Source organism: Dasypus novemcinctus, chromosome 7 (genome assembly GCF_030445035.2).
Source record: "Dasypus novemcinctus isolate mDasNov1 chromosome 7, mDasNov1.1.hap2, whole genome shotgun sequence".
NCBI lineage: Eukaryota > Metazoa > Chordata > Mammalia > Cingulata > Dasypodidae > Dasypus > Dasypus novemcinctus.
Genome location: NC_080679.1, coordinates 89794780 through 89817473, shown reverse-complemented (window position 1 = coordinate 89817473; position 22694 = coordinate 89794780). Strand labels below are relative to the sequence as shown.

At 35.5% G+C, this 22694-nt stretch overlaps 1 protein-coding gene across 14 annotated transcripts in view; it reads right to left on the bottom strand.

Annotated features, from left to right (window-relative positions):
* BAZ2B (bromodomain adjacent to zinc finger domain 2B) overlaps positions 1 to 22694 on the bottom strand; it is a 472255-nt gene that overhangs the window by 264282 nt on the left and 185279 nt on the right. For all 14 annotated transcript variants that reach the window (XM_058300804.1, XM_058300822.1, XM_058300811.1 and 11 more), the window contains exon 4: positions 4468 to 4510. The gene's annotated coding sequence lies outside the window, so the exon portion shown is untranslated. The remainder of the gene's footprint in view (positions 1 to 4467; positions 4511 to 22694) is intronic.

The window sequence follows — 22694 nt, the reverse complement described above, 5'->3', positions numbered from 1 at the left end:
ATAATCAGAGCCATCAGTATCAAGGGATCATCATTGGACCATCAATCTTTGTTGGTCTTTGCCATAAACAATGTTCTCTTAAACAACCAATGGGTTAAAGATGAAATCACAAGGGAAATTAGGAAATATCTTGAATTTCATAAATGTAATTGTATGAAGAATCAGAGATGATAGAAGATTGGGGTGGTAGATTTAAGAAGGAAAAAACCAATGGATTATTTTATTATACTTCCTATAATTGCTATTCACAGATTTTTAATCAGGTAAGAAGTTATCACAAAACAGACTAGTAAAGATTATAATGTTGGGACAAAGCAAAACCAGGCTGACTCCAAGTTCTCATATGATGTGACTATCAGACCAGGATTTCATACTATGTGGCAAATGACTTTATGGATAATGATGACTATGATGAGGGGGCATAAGAATTTAGTATGTGTTAGCCAGTGTATTAAGCAGTTTAGAAGCATTATTTCACTTAATATTAATGACACTTGAGATATAAATATTATCCCTATTTTAAAGAGGAAAAAACTGTCAGTTTAAGTAATATACTAAAGATTACAACAGCTATCCAAATAGCAGAGCACAAATTTAAACAAATGTTTTTTGACTCTAAGTCCATGTTGCATACTACCTCCCTGTAAACTCTATGGACCTTGGTTTTTCTTGTTACAAAAGGGGACTGTAGTACAATCTAAACTGTTCCAGGAAATGGACTTTGGCCCAGTGGTTAGGGTGTCCGTCTACCATATGGGAGGTCCGTGGTTCAAACCCCGGGCCTCCTTGACCCGTGTGGAGCTGGCCATGCGCAGTGCTGATGTGCGCAAGGAGTGCCTTGCCACGCAAGGGTGTCCCCCGCGTAGGGGAGCCCCGCGCAAGGAGTGCGCCCGTGAGGAAAGCTGCCCAGCGTGAAAAGAAAGTGCAGCCTGCCCAGGAATGGCACCGCCCACACTTCCCTATGTGCTGAGGACAACAGAAGTGGACAAAGAAACAAGATGCAGCAAATAGACACCAAGAACAGACAACCAGGGGAGGGGGGAAATTAAATAAATAAATAAATCTTTTTAAAAAAATAAAAATGAAAATAAAAATAAACTGTTCCAAAGTTCATTCTGGCCTTAAATAAAGATAAAAGTGCAGATATGAATAGATCTAATCAGTCTCTTTGCTATAATTTATATATGTCATGAACATTACCAATGGTATATGTAATATAGAAAATAGCAAATTATTTACTAAAATTTGTTGGTGAAAAGGCATAACTAAAGTAAATTTGGGTGTTTGGGTATTATACCTAATTTTTATGGTTGATTTTGTGCCACCTGAGGTATCTGTAAAGGAGCAAACCATAAAGATATATGAGTAAGACCAAAGAAAGAACACTAGCATTATATTTAAATCTGATAATAATCCTATGAAATATATGTAATTTATCACTTTATCATTGATACTGAGGCTCAAAGAGGCTGACTAATTGATGTGACAAAAGTAGTACTGTGGACATTAGTACTCCAATTCTATTTGGTTCTAAAACCTATTTTATTTACTAGCCACCCTACTTTCAATGGTTCGGTCATGGATATTCATGTATTAAGATTCTTCTTTCAATTTTAATATAAGGAAACCAAAAATATTAATTGATTTAGTGCTTTCTGAAGTATTTATTTATATTTTTTTAATGATTTATTTATTTCTCTCCCCTCCCCCCCATCCCGCCCCAGTTTTCTGTTCTCTGTGTCCATTTGCTGCGTGTTCTTCTTTTTGTCCACTTCTGTTGTCAGCAGCACAGGAATCTGTGTTTCTTTTTGTTGTGTCATTTGCTGCATCAGCTCTCCGTGTGTGCAGTGCCTTCCAGGGCAGGCTGCACTTTCTTTCGCGCTGGGCAGCTCTCCTTATGGGGCACACTTCTTGCACGTGGGGCTTCCCTATGCAGGGGGCACCCCTGCGTGGCACTGCACATGGGCCAGCTCCACATGGGTCAAGAAGGCCTGGGGTTTGAACCACGGACCTCCCATGTGGTAAACGGACGCCCTATCCACTGGGCCAAGTCTGCTTCCCTGAAGTATTTATGATTACCAGAAAACATGTGACAAATATGGTAAGATAATGTATATTAAAATATTCAGAACACAAAGGAATATGTCTTATCAATAAAATAGGAGTAATAAAAATGAAAAATTACTAAACCACTAGAAAGGGAGAATCACTTTCAATTAGGATGCTTAAGGAAGGCCTCAGAAAGATTAATATATGTGCACAGATCATTAGAGGGCAGGTTTGATTTCAACAGAATAAATAAAAGCTTGAAAATAAAGTTGAGGTAAAAGGAATGGCATGAATGTAAGTATGAAACCAGAAATATATTCAAGGTGGAATACAAAGTCCACATTCAATAGAGTGTAGGGTTCCTGTTCTTAAACAATGGAATGTATGGTTGGGAAAGATGTTGGTGTCAGACTGAGAAAGGATCTTGAACACAAAGTTAGAAAGTCTAGGTTTGATCCTGTAGGCAATGGGAAGTCACTAAACATTGGAAAGTAAAAGAATCAGAGCAACACTTCAATAAAATTAATCTGAAAATTATGTATAGACTGCAATGGAATTGATGACAGATAGGAAGAAGATGGACCAGTTAAAACATTTTGACATTTCTGTATTGTGACATTGGGGACAAACAGAAATTCTCCTGACTTCTGAAAAATTTTGAAGGGAGGGGATAAAGTATATATTCTATAATATATAAAAATCCACTACAGCTTCAGCTTGAAACACTCTTTAATATTCCCCTCTCTAACAACAGTGTTCTACCCTTTTAGCTCTTACTTTCTCATCTCATCACACCAGCTTTCCTACCTCTGACAAGTCCCCTGACCTCTCCATTTTCTCTCAATAGATCAGCTCTTTCCTGGCCTCACTTTGTTCTAGCCCCAACAATTTGAACTACTCTCTCACTACCATTGTCAACCAAAACCATTCCTTAAATCTACCTTCTCTTCTCCTTGACTTAAGAAGCTGAAGAAGGCCTCATAATCCTGACACTATTATAAAATAATGGTTTCTAATCTCAGCCATTTATGAATTTCTCAAATGTAATGAATACTTCTTAAGTCTTTAACTTACTTAACATCTAAGAATAGAGATTATTACCTCTCTTCCTGAAATTACTGGATTTAGAATAGTTGCAGTTAAATATTCTCTTAATAGTACCTTAAAAATACATTGTGACAGTCAGCGTTTTTAAACTGAAAACAAAAAAAACCCAAAACAAAACAACAAAAAAACACTAAAGAACATTTTTTTCCTCCAATGCTAATTTTAACTTTCTTGATCACAAAGCACTGGATGCTAAGTAGAAGGTTTCTACAGAAATATATTCATCTATTGTAAAATATTCAGTTAGGGCAATAAAGTTCTATTAAGAAAAAACAAGCAAAGAGCTACACATCAGAGAAAGCTAAAATGCTTCCTTAAGAATGTGAATGAATATGCCATAAACATTAGGGTACTAAATCATGACGATAAAAGCCTTTAAAAATACAGTGAAAGTTCTCTCTAGCCTCTGAAAAATGTTAAATTTAACAACTGAAGCAGTTTTTAAATAAAGTGCTGGAACATAAACAAAAGATAACATAAGTTTGGATTCACATTTCTAAAAATTACTGATTCTATACTTACTGAACAATTAAAAGAAGAAGATACAAATTCATAAAGTAAGGTTCAGAGTCAATAATAACTTCTTCTATGTTTAATTCTATTTAAGAAGATTTTTCAAAAGCACTATAAACTCTTACTGCAATTCAGATTTTACTAGAATTTTATAATAATATGGATCAAAACTTTGGAACAAGTTTTTCTTTAGGTAATATATCATTTCCTTACATAGAGTAGAAATGATATTTTAAATAAAATTAAAGAGGAAAAGTATTAATTACTTAAGAGAACTATCCTATTTCAAACAACTCTCCATATTTGGAAGATTCTTTATGAATTATTTAAGTATCAATTAAAAATTTAAGCAGGAAGCCTAAGAAATCTTTTCTAGGCTATGTTCTCATAGTCTTTCCTTAATAAGTCCCAAGTAATTTTATTTTTGTAATTTTTTCCTAATGTGGAGTCACTAAATTTTATGCCTTGTTAGTAAAAACAAAAGCCAAAAAAGGATGATGTTCAGAGTATGATTCACATTGCAATATGTTTAGATAATTAGGCACGTAATTTCATCTATAAATTAGAAGTAATTCTCATTTCGAATGTTTTTTAAGTGCTTTAAATCAATATTTCAAAAAATATTTAAGTAAGTAACTACAAGTGTAAGACATGATTCATTGAAAATATAAACATTCAACTGGCTGCTGAATGGAAAACAATTTAAAATTATAAATATTTTTAAATTCTATAAATTAAATTCCCATTATTAGAGAAAATGTAACATCCTTAAAAGTTTAATTATCATTTTGTTCTTACTGTGATCAGTGTGGTCAATCTTGTGACATCACTATTCAGAAACCTGCAACAGGAAGACAGAAATAGCAATCAGCTGAATCATGCTAGAGTAAGTAATCGCAAAACCTAAAAAGTTTGCTGAATTTTCTTTCTTGATTCCATAAAAATCGTATTTTTAATTTATAATTTTCAGGAAACATAATTGGCATGACACAAATAAGCATACAACACGTCGAGTTTATTTAAAGCCATTATTTATTATAGTATGGCAAGTTATGTTTTTGTTTATAATCAGAGACACCCTAGGATTAACATAACACATTAGAAAATAAACTACAGGACATTTGGGTTAGAAGTTTTATGTTTTCAAATATTCACCAAGAAGAGAATCATTTTTCTTAAATACATTAAAAACAAAAGACAGGCACTCTTTATTGCTAACTTTCTCTAGGAGAGTAGCTCAGCTTAAAGCCAAAATGGGAGAAAGGGAGAGTACGTTATCTACCTAATAAATGAAAAATAGCCTCATCCTAATTCTTATGAATAATGACAGAACTATTAAAGATTGAAAATATTATTGGAAAGGATCCGATCTAAACTATAAACCCAAGGGAAGTTACATTAACTACTTCCTGCATTATATATGGCTTCAAGTTCTTATTTCAATATAATCTAAGCGTTTAGAAACTTCTTCATTAACAAGATATAATTTAAGTTGAGCTTCTTATATATAGAATGTTAGAAAGTTACACACTGCTAAGGTATTTTAAGGTTTATAATGGGCTTTCATGTGTTATTTCATCAGATCCTCATAACAAAGTCCTTCAAAGAAGCAGAAGAGACTGAGTTTTCCTTGGTACCTCTTTTACCTCACATCTTCCATCCAATCCAACTATACTTCCAACTCTAATACCAACTATACTTCTTCAAGCTATTCTCAATTCAAGCACATCTTACTACTGCTAGTTAACTTGCTAGTTCAAGAAAACGCTATATTATCATTATAATCTCCCTACATCTATTCTTAACACAATTGCAGATGGAGCACAACATTCCTATATCTCAAATCGTCCAATGGCTTTCCCCCTGCTTAGAATAAAATCAACAATACTTACCCTTGTGCCATTCTCTCTAAAATGTTCCAGTCACAACGGCCTTTTTGATATTCTATAACCATACTAAACTTATCCTCCTTCAGGGCCTAGATACATGCTGTTCTCTTTGCCTAAAGCATTGGTCCCTGGATCTTTATATAACTTCATTCAGGTCTCACAGTAAATACCACTTCATCAGAGGGGCCTTCTTTTACCACTGGAGACTGGCTGTAAGCTCCATGTGGGAAGAGACCTTTTCTATCTTGGTCATTTGAGCCTTAGTACCTGGAACATAGTAACTTCTCTGAAGAGTTGCTGAATAAACAAACAAGGAATTACTAACTTATTGTATCTAGCATGATGCCCAGGGTGACAGAGGATCCAAAGAAAAGTTTAACATACAACCCTTACTCTTAGAAAATTACCATCTCTTTAAGGAAAATATGCAATAATAACTTAGTATACGAAATCTCTCTACTCCCACCCCTCCAAAAAAAAGGCTATTCAAGAGAGTTTAGGAACTTTAAAATTTTTCGTTTTAAAGGCAAGGCAGAGGGTAGTGGGGAAGTGGGAAGTGGTAAATTCTAGGTACAAGATAATGAGGGTCTGGATAGTAATGATGGGGAAATGCAGAGGAAATGGGAAACCCAAGATAAATTTTAAATGGGGAAATTTAGAGGACTTCATGGTAAATTAAGTATCAGGAACAAGTATATAAAAGAGGGAAAGATTACCTCAAATTCCAACTCATCTACCCACAATGAAAATCTGAAATCTACAGAAATGAGGTAGAGTTGCTTTTAAAAAAAATTATATATTTTTTTTTAGCAAATCAGTTTTATTGATACATATTAATAAAGCATACAATTCATCCAAATTGTACAAGCAATGGTATTTGCTATAATCACAGTTGTGCATTCATCAATCATTACAGCATAGTCATTATTTCAATAATAATAATAAATAAAAACAAGAAAATTCTCCACCTCTCAATCTGTTTCCTCTGCTGTACACAGCTGCTATTTCTGACTATTCTTGCACTTTTATTTATTTATTAAGCAGTTTTACTGAGATATATCCACATTCCATACAATCTATCTAAAGTGTATAATCAACGCTTTTATTACAAACTCAATGTTGTGGGTTCATCACAAAAATTTTTAGAACCGTTTCATTATTCCATAAAGAGAAACTCCACACCCCTTAGCATGCCTTCCCTAGACTCACATAACCTTACTAAGCAAATTTCATCATTATAAATTGATTTTATATAAATTTTATATAAAATTTATATATTTATATTTTATATAAATTGAATCATACAATATATTTAGTTACAGTAGCACAGTCATACAGTATTTGTCCTTTTGTGTTTGGCCTGCTTCACTTAATATAATATCCTCCGAGTTCATCCATGTTGTCATGCTTCACGACTTCATTTCTTCTTAAAGTTGCAGAATTTTACATTGTGTGAATATACCAGTTTGTTTATCCATACATCCGTTAATGGATACCTGGGTTGTTTCCGACTTTTGGCAATAGTAAATAACACTGCTATGAACACTAGTGTGCAGATGTTTTTCGGCATCAGTTTTCAGTTCTTCTGGATAAATTCCTAAATGGTACTGCTGGGTCAAGTGACAACTAACTTCCATCTATTCAACTTCCTTAGGGAAGGTGGCTGGGGCTCAAGCAATTGAGCTCCCATTTACCATTTGGAGGACCCAGGTTTGATCCCTGGAACCTCCTGGTAAAAAAAAAGAAAAAAGATGTCCCAGATCTGGGCATCACGGAGAGATGTAGGTCCCTGCACGGCAAAGCAATGAACCAAAAAGATGAAGATGCAACCAGGTAGTAAACAAAAGACAAAAAACTTCCTTAGGAACTGCCAAACAGTTCTCCACAGTGGCTGCACCATTCTACATTCCCACCAACTGTGAATAAGTGTTCCTATCTCTCCACATCCTCTCCAACACTTGTGTTCTCTGTATTTTGAATAGTGGCCATTCTGATAGGTGTGTAATGATATCTCATTGTAGTTTTGATTTGCATTTCCCTAATTATTAGTGATAGTGAAATTTTTTCATATAATTTTTTTTTTTGCCATTTGTATTTCTTCTTCAGACAAATGTCTATTCAAGTCTTTTGCCTATTTTTTTTGGTCTTTATTTTTTTAATGTTACATTCAAAAAATATGAGGTCCCCATATACCCCCCACCCCCTTCACCCCACTCCTCCTCCGATAACAACAACCTCCTCCATCATCATGAAACATTCATTGCATTTGGTGAATACATCTCTGAGCACCGCTGCACCTCATGGTCGTGCCTATTTTTAAATCAGGCTATTCATCTTTTTGTTGTTGAGTTGTATGATCTCTTTATACATTATGGATATTAAACCCTTATTGGACATGTGATTTCCAAATATTTTCTCCCATTGAGTCAGCTGCCTTTTCACTCTTTTGACAAAGTCCTGTGAGGTGCAAAACTACTTAATTTTGAGGCGGTCCCATTTATCTATTTTTTCTTTTGTTGTGTGTGCTTTGGGTATAAGGTCCAAGAAACCACCACTTACTGCAAGGTTTTTAAGATGTTTCTAGTAGTTTTATGGTCCTGGCTTTTATAATTAGGTCTTTGATTCATTTTGAGTTGATTCTTATATAGGAAATCACATAGGGGTCCTATTTCATTCGCTTGGTTATGGATATCCCATTTCCCCATTTATCGAAGATACTGTTTTGTCCCATTAACATGGACTTGGTAGGTTGGTCAAAAATGAGTTGCCCATAGAGGTGAGGGTTTATTTCTGGATTCTCAATTCAAGTCCACTGATCAAACTGGACTATCTTTATGCCAAGATAATCTAGCTTTATGCCAGTACCATGCTGTTTTGACCACTGTAGCTTTGTAATATGTTTCAAGACCAGGCAGTGAAATTCCTCCCATGTTGCTCTTGAGATTTAGATTTCTTTTGGCTGTTTGGGTGCACTTTCCCTTGCAACTGCCTTTCCTATTTCTGTAAAGAAGGCTATTGGAATTTTGATTGGTATTGCATTGAATCTATAAATCAGTAAAGAGATTTATTTTGTTATCAATTATCTCCCAACAAAGAAAAGTCCAGAACCAGATGCCTCCACAGATGAATTCTGGGAAACATTTAAAAAAGAATTAATACCAATCCTGTTTAAACTCTTTCAAAATATTGAAGAGGAGAGAGAACTACCCAATACATTTTATGAAGCCAACATCACCCTAATACCAAAGCCAGATAAAAACACTACAAGCAAACAAAATTACAGACCAATCTCTCTAATGAACATAGATGCAAAAATTCTCAATAAAATACGTGCAAAGGTAATAGAACCCAACAGCATATCAAAAGATATATACATCATACCAAGTGGGATTTCGTCCTGGTATGCAAGGCTGATTCAAAATCAATTAATGTATTAACCCATATTAACAAATAGAAGGAAAAAAAATACATCATCTCCATTGATGCAGAAAAGGCATTTGACAAAATCCAACATCCTTTCTTGATTAAAAAAAAACATTTGGAAGATAGGAATAGAAGGAAAATTCCTCAATGTGATAAAAGGTATATATAAAGAATCCACAGCTAACATCTTACTCAATGGGGAAAGGTTTCCTCTCTAAGATCAGGAACAAGACCAGGATGCCCACTGTCACACTGTTATTCAACACTGTACTAGAAGTTCTAACTAGAGCAATCAGACAAGAAAAAAAAAATATTAAAGGCATCCAAATAGGAAAAGAGGAAGTAAAGCTTTCTCTATTTGTGAACGACATGATCCTATATTTAGAAAATTCTGAAATGTCTACAGCAAAGCTATTTGAGCTAATAAATGAGTTCAGCAAAGTTGCAGGATATAAGATCAACAGACAAAAATCAGTAATGTTTTTATACACTAGTATTGAATAATCTGAGGAGGAAATCAGGGGAAAAATTCCATTTATAATAGCAACAAAAAAGACTCAAATAAGTAGTCATCAATTTAACCAAAGAAGGACAGGACCTACATGCAGAAAACTACAAAACAATGCTAAAAGAAATCAATGAAGACCTAATCAAATGGGAAGACAATCTTTGTTCTGGATTGGAAGACTAAATATCGTGAAGATGTCAGTCCTACCCAAACTGATTTCTAGAGTAGCTCCTCCGCCATGAGATGGCTCCCTTGTCTGTTTGCTCATTGTTTGCCTTTTCTCATTGTTTTTGTCACTGTTTATGCTTGTTGTTTTGGCTTGTTGTCTATTTGCTGTTTTTTCTCCTCTTGGTGGCACCAGAAACTGAATCCAGGGCTTCCCGTGTGGGAGGCAGGTGCTCAACTGCTTGAGCTACACCTGCTCCCTGCTCATTTGTTTTTGCTGGCTGTCTGTTTGTTGTTTGCCTGTTCTTGCTTGTTGTCTGCTCGTTGTTTTTTTGTCTTCTTTAGGAAGCAGTGGGAACCTGGGACCTCCCATGTGGGAAGTGAGCTCTCAACTACTTGAGTCACATCTACTCCCAGCTTTTGTTTTGATCATTAATTAATCCCAGTGCTATCATAAGCTATTCAAATAGAGATGCTTACCATCAATAGCTAGAAATTATAATTTAGAGTAATCCGTTTATGATAGAGGGAGCGGATGTAGCTGAAGTGGTTGAGCACCTGCTTCCCAGGTACAAGGTCCTGGGTTGAATCCCTGGTACCTCTTAAAATAGATATATAGATAGAGAGAGAGAGAGAAGAGGGAAAGAGACTGATTGATTGATTTGAAATAAGTCATATAGAAGTAGCACTGGTTGTGGTTAAGTTCTCGAAGGGAGGGAAATGGACTATGGCCCAGTGGTTAGGGCGTCCGTCTACCACATGGGAGGTCCGCGGTTCAAACCCCGAGGCCTCCTTGACCCGTGTGGAGCTGGCCCATGCACAGTGCTGATGCGCACAAGGAGTGCCGTGCCACGCAGAGGTGTCCCCCGCGTAGGGGAGCCCCACGCACAAGGAGTGCACCCGTAAGGAGAGCCGCCCAGCGTGAAAGAAAGTTCAGCCTGCCCAGGAATGGCACCGCCCACACTTCCCTTGCCGCTGACAACAGAAGTTGACAAAGAAACAAGATGCAGCAAAAAGACACAGAAAACAGACAACCGGGGGAGGGGAGGGAAATTAAAAAAAAAAAAGTTCTCAAAGGGAATGAATACAGAGAAACAACAGAATATATAGCAGAATTTAGAGAATACCTATAAATAAGGCTCATGAGAAGCGAGAAGTGGCCTTGTAGTTTGTTTTTTTTTAAATCCAAGAAATACAGAAAAGGAAAATATAATGATTGGAAGCAAAAGAGGAGAGATTTTCAAAGAGGAAACAGTGTTGAGCAGCTTTAAATGATGCATAGAGGGTCAAGGAAGATAAGACTGGAAACATACTCTCTCAAACATCTCCCCCTTACCCTGCTCCATCAAATCAGAAACATCAAAGTAGAGTAAACACATTATTCCCTAAATCCACAGATCTGCCCTCAAAGGACTATACTGCCTAGTATTATGGTCTCAACTGTAATAAACATGACAGTCTGGTGAAGAAAGCACTCTCTATAAAAGTCTATTATTTAAAAGTCTAGTATTCAAAAATCTGTAAATAGTCACATTTCAATAATATTCACAACTGAATAAAAGATAAAAGTAAATATTTGGTTTGTAGATTTCTTTGGAAAAAATATAAGCTAATTGAAACTGAACATATAGTTTAAAATGCATAGGAAGCGGCTGTGGCTCAGTCAGTTGGGCTCCTGTCTACCATATGGGATACCCTGGATTCACTCCTGGAGCCTCCTTGTGAAGGCAGGCTCATACTGCATACTGCAGAGCACCACCTGGCCTGCAAGCACCACCTGGCCTGCAAGCACCACCCGGCCTGCAAGTGCCATGGAGAGCCAACTCAGCAAGGTGACGCAACAACAACAAAAAAAGGGAGACAAGCAAAAAACACAGAACAACGCACAGCGAAGGGACACAGAGAGCAGACAGCAAGCAAGCCGCAAGGGGGGAGAGGAAATAAAATAAATACAGACACAGAAGAACGTACAGCGAATGGACACAGAGAGCAGCAGCAAGCAAAAAGCCCCGGGGGTGGGGGGAGGGTGGATAAAAAAAACTAGTAAAGGCATATCTTCCTTGTGATAGCAAGTTTTACACATAACTTACTGGATACTAGCAATTGTATGAGGATAAAAAGCTTGAAATTGAAATGACACTAGAGGTTAAAGCCAGACAAATCTTAAAGCTTCTTATAAAAATCTTACATGGCTTCAAAAAGCCAAAGTTAATTCTGTAATATCATCTTGAACCTAGGAAATATATTCAAATTACATATAAAAAGTAATGCTTCATTTTATGAAAACATAATTCAGCTAATATATTGGCTATATGCTATTTCTTTACAAGTCACTATTTTAGTAAATATGCACAGAGAAAACCTCAACTGTATTTATCCTCAGAAAACACGAATGTCAAACTGTAGAAAAAGTAGGTTAAGTCACAATGTATAATTTTATGAGTATTTTTTCAACAACTACCATATATTAACTTTATTTTTCCTCTTATTTGGTCCCCAAAACACAGAAAGTCTTTCCTTATATAATCAATTTAATATACAGTTTTCACTGAACTCCACACAAGTTTTTGTATCTATAAAGACATTTATTCCTTCCTAGGTCACTGAAAGTTTCAAAAGAACTGAATAAAATACCTACTAGCCTTTACTCACCACACTCAATCCGAATGTGAAAATAGTGACTAAAATATTTAATCTTTTATTTATACATGTTTGTTTTCCCCTGCTCTATGCTCTACCCAAAGGTGTAGTTATAAAGAAAATTATTTCCAAAATTTACATGTAAAAACAAATTTTATAAATCATATTCTATTTGCAGGCTGTTCTAGTGTGCCACTCTTAGATTAATGGATTTACAAAGGTTAAAGATCATCTCTATCATTCTCTTTTTAAAGTATCAACTATACATATTTTGGTATAGATTTTAAGGTTATTAAAAACTTTATAAAAATTGACCTGCTGAAGTTGCTTACATCATTGTCCAGGTATTCTATTATTATTATTATTATTTAGGGGAGTATTAATTAGTAAAAACAAAAATCACCCACCTCAGAGGATTCTAAAAAGCAATACTTTTCTTGGGGGGAAAAAGGGTGGAACTTGTAAATAATAGGAAACAAAAACTGGGGAATCTAGTGACAATGTAATCTTCTACTAAAGGAATACTCAATCCAGAGCTGTGCCATGGAACTTTCTGCAATGATGGAAATGTTCAAATATCTATGTTTTCCAAAATAGTAGCTCATATTCAAATGTGGCTATTGACACTTGTAATATGATTAGTGTGACTAAGATACTGACTTGAATTTTACCTAATTACAATAATTTTTATTTAAATAGCCACAAGTGGCTACTAACTATCATATTGGATGGTACAACCATGTATTTCTGAAACCACACAAGGATTGAATTATAAATAGTACTTCTAAATATTTGAAATTTTATTTTCTCTATTTTTTAGAAATGAAAAAAGAAATACAACTCTGGTGGGATATGTTCACTCCAGCATAACTGCTTAAAATTCGGAAGAGAGGAATCCTTTCAAGTTCAAATAACTTTCAAGTGTATGTCTGGTGAAAAGGGGGTCTATTTTACCATAGGATCCTTGATGCATGATAATGTTTAAAAGAGGAAATCATCTTGGGTTTGGAAGACCAAAAATTTCAAACTTTCAGGTTATGTCACTATAGCCTGGTATTTAAAAGTTTCAATTTGCTTTACTTTGTTCAGCTTCATTTACTCATGTACTTTTTTTTTAACCAGACCACCCCCCTATGCCCCAGTTGTCTGTTCTCTGTGTCTATCTGCTGTGTGTTCTTCCGTGACTGCTTCTATCCTTATCAGCAGCACTGGGAATCTGTGTTTCTTTTTGTTGCGTAATCTTGTTGTGTCAGCTCTCCGTGTGTCGGCGCCATTCCTGGGCAGGCTGCACTTTCTTTCGTGCTGGGTGGCTCTCCTTACGGGGCGCACTTCTTGCGCATGGGGCTTCCCTACGTGGGGGACACCCCTGTGAGGCACGGCACTCCTTGCGCGCATCAGCACTGTGCGTGGGCCAGCTCCACACGGGTCAAGGAGGCCCGGGTTTGAACCGTGGACCTCCCATGTGGTAGTCGGACGCCCTAACCACTGAGCCAAGTCCGCTTCCCTACTCATGTACTTTTATGAACATAGAAAAACAAAATGAAATTTATTTTATTAATGGTTTTAATAGCCGTGATCACTGGGAATCTCTTTTGCTGTCAATTATTCTCCCTTTCTTATTATGTTTTAAGGAGCAAAAATGAGTAAAGCTCATCTGTCTGTAAGACAGAATTTTAACTAAGCATTTAATGTGTTCTAATGAGAAATGCCTGCCAATTCATTCTAAAGCTAGTACATAAATATAAGACATTATATAACATTAATAGATGTTTTGTTAACACTATACCAAACAGTTTTGTCAAGTTAGAAATGCACTAAGTCAATATACTTAATCTACATGCAAAAAAGCTTTTGAATGGGACATCAAGTGATAGCAAATTATTTCTTGACTTGTACAAACATTGTACATACTATGTTGGTATTCAGGCTAACAGTTGTTTCCTGATTCACCCAAGATAGAGAAAGGAAGGAAAATAGATGGGTTGAACAGATAGGATTCCAAACAGCATTGTGGAGCACTACATTCACTGAATGCTTCCTGTCCTCAGTTTGATCTGTAGGTTTAGGCAGGGTATCTACAATAGTATGCATCCAATGTGCTTCTTTCCTTAACATTCAGAGAGGCTCTGAAGTCATTAGCTCCGATGATTCCTGCCACTGCACATTAATTAATACCTGCTAAGATACACTGGCATTAACAAAGGGGATAAAGTATTTTTCATTTAAAGTCAGACTTGACTGACTCCCTGAAATAAAGTATTCATACACTTGTAGAACTGGAAGAATTAAAGTTCTATAGTTCAAGAATTCAGAGCCATCAATTTTTATTTTGACTTTTTGCAACCTGTGATCAAGAAAAGCAAGATCATCTGTACCAAGATTCAACACACTGGCAGAATTTGGCTTTGGAGACTTTACTAGGTAGGTAAGGTCTGGTAGGATAAAAAGACCTCTAATTCAATACCTACTGTTGGTCAATTTAATAACTGCTGTTGGAAATAGTAGAAATTAGAAATTGATGATTCTTTTCCCTCCCATCATAAGTCTGGGAATAAAGTAAATGACAGTTTCTCATTTTCAAACCCCTAACTTTGTCATATCAGAACCTAAAACAAAGTAAACTTCCTAAAGAATATTTTTCCCTTAAGAGCTGCATAAGTAGTAAACACGACCAAAAGCAAAAGAAATCATATGCAATTGCTTTAAAATATTAAAGAGATGACATACCAGGATTCTAACTTTTTCTTACCAAACCACCACTCTCTTCAACTAAACACTTCATTGTCTGTAGTACAACTTCAGGTAAATCAAATATAAACAGATGGCATTTTAGAAGCATATTTTGTTTTGCCAATGATTTTACTTTGTCATACAATAAATTTACACTTCGATAAATGACTAAAATGTATCAATTAATAATTTTACTATCTTTTCTCCAAAAGATTATCAGTCACCTCAAAATGTATCATATTCTTCATTTCAACACATTGTTCTCTTTGACTGAAACTTTTCTAGTAAAGTTATGATTCCAACTGGTTGACTTAGGAAATTTTTAGACCACTAAGAAAAGTATACATGAAGTTTAGCTAGACCCAGATGACAACCTAAGTAGTTTGATGATAAGAAAATCATGTAAACAAAGCACAACTGGCCAACAGACTTGAATTTTTAAAAAATATTAAGTATGTGCAATCTGCCTGTTTTTCCAAACTTTACCACTTTATTCTTTCAACACTAATTAGCACCTCTCAAAATCTTTACCGCTTGTTCTTAGGTTTACACTTTAGAGACAGAAATGGGCATACAGTAGAGGAAGGAGATGGTAGCATTGCCAACTAGGTGTTGAAACATTCTTGAGGCTAACATACACAATTTCCAAAAATTAAGCAATTATTTGGTTGTAGTAATATAACGAAGAGTTTTATTTGAGAAAAAAATCATACACTATTAGCTATATTTTTATTTCTCTAATTTAAAAAAGTTCTGTAGGGAATTCAACTCAAATTGTAGCGACACAGAGCTTTTAAGTTAAATCCTTTAGGAACTGCTAGAAACCAAGTAAAAACACATTTTCTGCATGTAAATTATGGGAAATTTTAATTTTTTATATCAAAATTAGAGTCCCTCTTAGTCTTGTCACAGAAGCCCAATAAATAGATAATTTCTTGCTTATATTAAATTGCTTTTTAAAAAATCTCTCTTGAACAAGCCACCAAACAAAACAAATGTAAGCATAGAGTTGTATAAAATTTTCATGGACCATAGCTAAGAGACTGAAATGATGCTTTTCCAAATGTTCACACCTTAGACCTAAACCAAACCTTGTAAAGTCCATTTCAGATTATGACTATGAAAACAGATGAGGCAATTAAGCAACCTAACAATATACAGGTCAAATAAATATTTGGCTAGTTTCAATAACTGAAGTTACCATCACTAACACGCACCAGTTTTCAGATAATTTATATTTTACTCTTTCACATTAAACATTGTGAAATCTTTTCCATTTAGTTTTCACTTTAAACATTGCTGGGAGCAGATATAGCACAGTGGTTTGAGCACCTGCTTCCCATGTATGAGGTCTTGGGTTTAATCCCTGGTACCGCCTAAAAAAAAAGAAAGGAAAAAAAAAAGAACATTGCTATGATTTATGATTTTTTAGGGATACTGACTAATGAATACTAATATTTTTTCCTTAGAATCCTAAGAATGATTTCATCAAAGAACAAGAAATCTGATATAGTGCTTTCATCAAGAGTCTATACTTACTAACCTGGATATTATCCAGAATTATGACATATACTCATTATATAACTTAGGCAATCTCATGGTACTTTAGTTCACCATGCCAAAATTATATACTTGACAAGGATGTTGTGTAGTTCAGTTAATAATGCTTGTAACATTTTTTGAAGTACACAGATGAAAGAAAGAAGTCTAAGGCATACTTTGTTATATACTTGAATGACAATGCCATTTACAAACAGTTAACAAGTGTGAAAATCAGAGTATAAATAGCAAGCCAGTTTTATAGTTTACTCATTCCCTAATTCATTCACTCATTTAAATGTTAAAGCAATTCATTTGTTCATTCATTAAGTAAATACATATTGAATGCATTTCTATTTCTGGGAATATAGCAATGAACAAGACAAAGTTTGTCTTCATAGAACTTACATTCTAGTAGAAACCCAAAACCAACCAACTATAAATCACAAAAATGTTATCCTTTCTTATAGCAATAGAAGGGTAAGGGGATGGAGAGTGATGGCAAAGAAAGCCTCTCTGAGAAGATAACTGCCCTGAGAACAGAATAAAGAAAGAAAGAACACTCAAAAAAAAAAAAAAAAAAAAAAACAGCAAATGCAAGGCCCTGAAGCAGGAAGACGTGGTGTTTCCAAACTATGAAAACAAAGCATAGGCCTGGTGCACAATAAGAAGATACTGGTAAGACAGCAAGGCACAAATCATGAAGGCCTTGGAAGGTAACAGTAAGTTAGCTTGTTATTCCAGGTACGTTTAAAGCCATATAGGATGCCTTGACAAAGGGAGTAATGTGATCTGATTTTTTAAAAAGAAAAATAAAATCATTCCAGCCACAATGTAGAATAATCTTGGGAAGAACAGGGGGAGAAAAGAATTAAAACATGAAGAACAGTTAGAGAAGGGTTGTAGTATTTCAAGTGGATATGAGGTGACTATAATGGTAGCAATATTGGTGATGAGAAGTTTGATATTTTATTGTTGATCAACTAAATAATACGGGGGGAAAAAAAAGGCTAGTCATGGATGACTCCAAGGCTTGGTCAAAGCAAATGGGTAAATGGTACTGCCAATCATTGGGATGGAGAATAATAGCTTTGCAGGGGGGTGGAGAGGAGGAGGCTAAGAATTTAGTCTTCCCATGTTAAGTAGCAAAGTGAAGAGTTTCAGGAAGGATAATATGGTCAACTCTGACAAATGCTTTTGAGAAAACACTTAACAAGAGGGCAAAGAAATGACTACTGGATTTAATAAGACAAATTTCACTGGTGATCGTATTGAGAACGGTGTCAGTGAAGTGGTGAGGACAAAAGTATGAACAGGATGGATAAAGGGGAGAAAATGAGAGGAGGAAGAAGATGTGGAAAGAGCATATATGTTCAGCTCTTTGAAGGAGTTTTGATATGAAGGGTTGTAGAGAAATAGTACTGTAGCTGGAGGGAGATGTGAAGTCCTGAAAGGTTTTTTGCATTAAAATGTTAGCTAGTACAGCACGTTTTTATGCTGATGAGATGACCTAGAAGGAAAAAAAAATGATAGGGAAAATTATAGAAGCCAAGTCAATGATTACTAAGCATGTAATAAATGCATAAAACTGTCCTTGCTGCTAGAAATACAAAGATCATAAATATAAGATGTGGCAACTAATTTAAGGAGTATATGGAGACTATAATAAAATCATAGTGGGAAAATACTGTATATATATAATTCAATTAAAAGTCCTTTAGAAGCAATATTATTTTGTAATAAAAGCTGCCATGTTAAAAATATTATGCAAAACACTGTTGACATATTTTTTCCATGACAGCAATACCCTTCTAAACCATACACATGCAGCTGCAAAGTATAAAAATAATGCCATGCACTGATTTTATTTGATTATGTACAGTGGAATTTAAATAGGATCAACCTCAGACAAAGAATAGAGCCAACAATATGAAAAAACCTCTGCTGTACTTCCCCTTTTCTCTTCAATGTATTGACCCATTTCTACTTTTGGATATCCAGCATCCCTCTATTCTATAACTTATGGCCCTACTCAAAATGGGAAGAAAATCAATACCCTAATTTACATAAGTCTTCATCATTCCCAGAGTTCCCTTCTTTTATTTATTATTAACTACTTCCAGCCATGTTCTGTTTCTCCTTAAGAAAGTGAATAATTTGACAGTTACATAGACTATCAATTAATTACATTATAGTAAATTAATAAAAAACATTTGCGGGGGGGATATTAAACCCTGATCGGATACATGATTGCCAAATATTTTCTCCCATCGGGTCAGCTGCCCTTTCACCCTTTTGACAAAGTCCTTTGACATGCAAAAGTGTTTAATTTTAAGGAAGTCCCATTTCTCTATTTTTTCATTTGTTGCTCATGCTTCAGGTATAAGGTTTAAGAAACTACTGCATACCACAAGATCTTGAAGATGTTTTCCTACATTTTCTTCTAGAAGTTTTATAGTTGTTGCTTTTATATTTAGGTCTTTGATCCATTTTGAATTAATTTTTGCATAAGGTGTGAGATATGGGTCTTTTTTCTTTCTTTTGATATGGATATCCAGTTCTCCCAAGCACCATTTACTGAATAGCCTGTTCTGGCCCAGCTGGGAGGGCTTGAAAATCTTGTCAAAAACCACTTGACTATAGATGTGAGGGTCTATTTCTGAGTTCTGGATTCAGTTCCATTGGTTAATGTGTCTGTCTTTATGCCAGTATCATGCTGTTTTTAAGATACAGCTAAGTAATATGCTTTAAAGTCTGGAAGTGAGAGTCCTCCAACTTTGTTCTTTTTAAAGAGCTTTTTGGCTGTTCAGGGCCCTTTTCCCTTCAAATAAATTTGATGATTGGTTTTTCCACTTCTGCAAAAAAGGCTGCTGGATTTTTATTGGGATTGCATTGAATCTGTAAATCAGTTTGGGCAGAATTGATATCTTAATGATATTTAGTGTTCCAAAGGATATGGAATGTCCTTCCATTTATTAAAGTCTTTTTCGGTTTCTTTTAGGAATGCTTTGTGGTTTTCTGGATACAGATCCTTTATGTCCTTAATTAAGTATATTCCTAAATATTTGATTACTTTAGTTGCTATTATAAATGGAATTTTTTTTCTGATTTACTCCTCAGATTGTACATCAGTAGCGTATAGAACTGCTATTCATTCTTGTGTATTAATATTATGTCCCACCACTTTGTTAAACCCGTCTATTAGTTCTTATAGCTTTGTTGTGGATTTTTCAAGAGATTTTTAGGTATAGGGTCATATATCATTAGCAAATAGTGAAAGTTTTACTTCTTCCTTTCCTATATGGGTGCCTTTTATTTCTTTATCTAGCCTAATGGTTCTAGCAAGAACCTCTAGTACAATATTGAATAACAGTGGTGACAGTGGGCATCCTCTTGTTCCTGATTTGAGCAGGAAAGTGTTCAGCCTTTCAACATTGAGTACAACACTAGGTGTAAGTTGTTCATATATGTACTTTACTGTATTGAGAAAGCTTCCTTCTATTCCTATCTTTTTTTTTCAGTATTTTCTTTTTTTTTCTCAGTATTTTCTTTTTTTAAATTTTATTTTATTTATTCATTTTTAAAAAAATATTACATTCAAAAAATATGAGGTCCCCATTCACCCCTACCGCCCCCACCCCACCACTCCCCCCACAGTAACACTCTCCCCCATCATCATGACACATCCATTGCATCTGGTGAGTACATCTCTGGGCACCGCTGCACCCCATGGCCTGTGGTCCACACCATAGCCCACGCTCACCCACGTTCCATCCAGTGGGCCATGGGAGGACATATAATGTCTGGCAATTGTCCCTGCAGCACCACTCAGGACATCTCCAAGTTCCGAAAATGCCTCCACATCTCATCTCTTCCTCCCATTCCCCGCACCCAGCAGCCACCATGGCCACTTTTTCCACATCAATGCCACATTTTCTCGATTATTAACCACAATAGTTCATGAATAGAATATCATTAAGTCCACTCTAATTCTCACTGTATTCCTCCTTCCTGTGGACCTTGGCTTGGTTGTGTCCATTCCACATCTATGTCAAGAGGGGGCTTAGATTCCACATGGATACTGGATGCAATCCTCCTGCTTAACAGTTGTAGGCACTCTAGGCTCCATGGTGTGGTGGTTGACAATCCTCAACTCCATGTCAGCTTCCCACGAAATCAATGTCCAGACACCTCCTGCCCTGCAAAATCCTGAAACAGCCTGGTCCTCAAGAACTTCTAACGCTGCCCAGCCGCTTCTTTGCAGGAGAGACTATCAGGTGCACTCACTCAACCACCATCTTGCCCGCCCTCCAGTCTCTATTCCTATCTTCTGGAGTATTTTTATCAAGAAAGGGTGCTCTATCTTGTCAAATGCCTTTTCAGCATCACTTGAGAGGACTGTGTGAATTTTCTTCTTCAGTTTGTCAATATGGTTTATTACACTAATTGATTTTCTTGTGTTAAACCATCCTTGCATACCTGGGATAAAACACACTTGATCATGGTGTATAATTCTTTTAATGTGCTTTTGAATTCTATTTGCAAGTATTTTGATGAGGGTTTTTGCATCTATATTCATTAGAGACATTGGACTGTGATTTTCTCGTTTTTCATGGTATCTTTATCTGGTTTTTGGTATTAGGATGATGTTAAGCTTCATAGAATGAGTTTGGTTGCATTTTTTCCTGTTCAATTTTTTGGAAGAGCTTGAGCAAGATTGGCATTAGATCATCTATAAATAATTGGTAAAATTAATCTGTGAAGCCATCTGGTCTCAGGCTTTTCATCTTTGGGAGGTTTTTGATGACTGCTTCAATCTCTTCACTTGTGATTTGTTTGTTGAGGTCTTCTATTTCTTGTCAGTGTAGTGGTTTGTGTGTTTTTAGGAATGTGTCTATCTCTTCTACATTGTCTAGTTTTTTTTGGCATACAGTGGTTCATAGTAGCCTCTTATGACTACTCCTATTTCTGAGGGGTCAGTAGTAATGTCCCCCCTCTCATTTCTGATTTTATTTGAGTCTTCTCTCTTTTTCTTTGTTAGTCTAGCTAAGGGTTTGTCTTATTAAAGAACCAACTTTTGGTTTTGTTGATTCTATTGTTTCTTTTGTTCTTGATTTCATTTATTTCTGTTCTGATCTTTACTATTTCTTTCCTTTGGCTTGGTATGGGATTAGTTTACTGTTCTTTTTCTAGTTTCTCCAGGTGTGCAGTTAGATCTTTAATTTTAGCTCTTTCTTTTTTTTAATGTAAGCACTGAGGACTATAAATTTCCTTCTCAGCACTACCTTTGCAGTGTCTCATAGGTTTTGATACGTAGTGTACTCATTTTCATTTATCTCAAGATATTTGCTGAATTCTCTTGCAATTTTTTCCTTGGCCCACTGATTGTTTAAGAGTATGTTGTTTAATCTCCATATATTTATGAATTTTGCCTTTTTCCTTCAATTATTGTTTCCAGCTTCATTCTATTATGATTAGAGAATGTGTTTTGTATAGTTTCAATCTTTTTAAATTTATTGAGTAAGCAGAGGTGGCTCAAGTGATTGGGCACCTCCCTCCCACATGGGAGGTCCTGGGTTCAGTTCCTGGGGCCTCCTAAAAGGAAGACAAGCACAGGACGAACAGACAAAGCAAGTGCAAACAACAAGGGGGTGGGGAGAAATAAAATTTTTTAAAAATTTATTGAGACTAGTCTTGTGACCCAACCTGTGGTCTATCTAGGAGAAGGCCCATAAGCACTTGAAAGGAAAGTATATCCTGCTGTTTTGGGGTGCAATGTTCTATCTATGTTCATTTACATTATTTAAGTTCTGTTTCTTTATTTATCCTCTGTCTAGATGTTCTATCTAATACTGAGAGTGGTGTATTGAAAGCTCCAACTATTATTGTAGAAACATCTATTTTTCCCTTCAGTTTTGCCAGTGTGTGCCTCATGTATCTTGGAGCACTCAGATTAGGTGCATAAATATTTAGAAGAGTTATTTCTTCTTGGTGAATTGCCTTTTTCATTAATTAATTTCATTAATATGAAATTACATTCTTCATCACTTATACCAGTTTTGCATTTGAAATCTATTTGTCTAATATTAGAATTGCTACTCCAGCTCTTTTTTGGTTACTATTTGCATGGA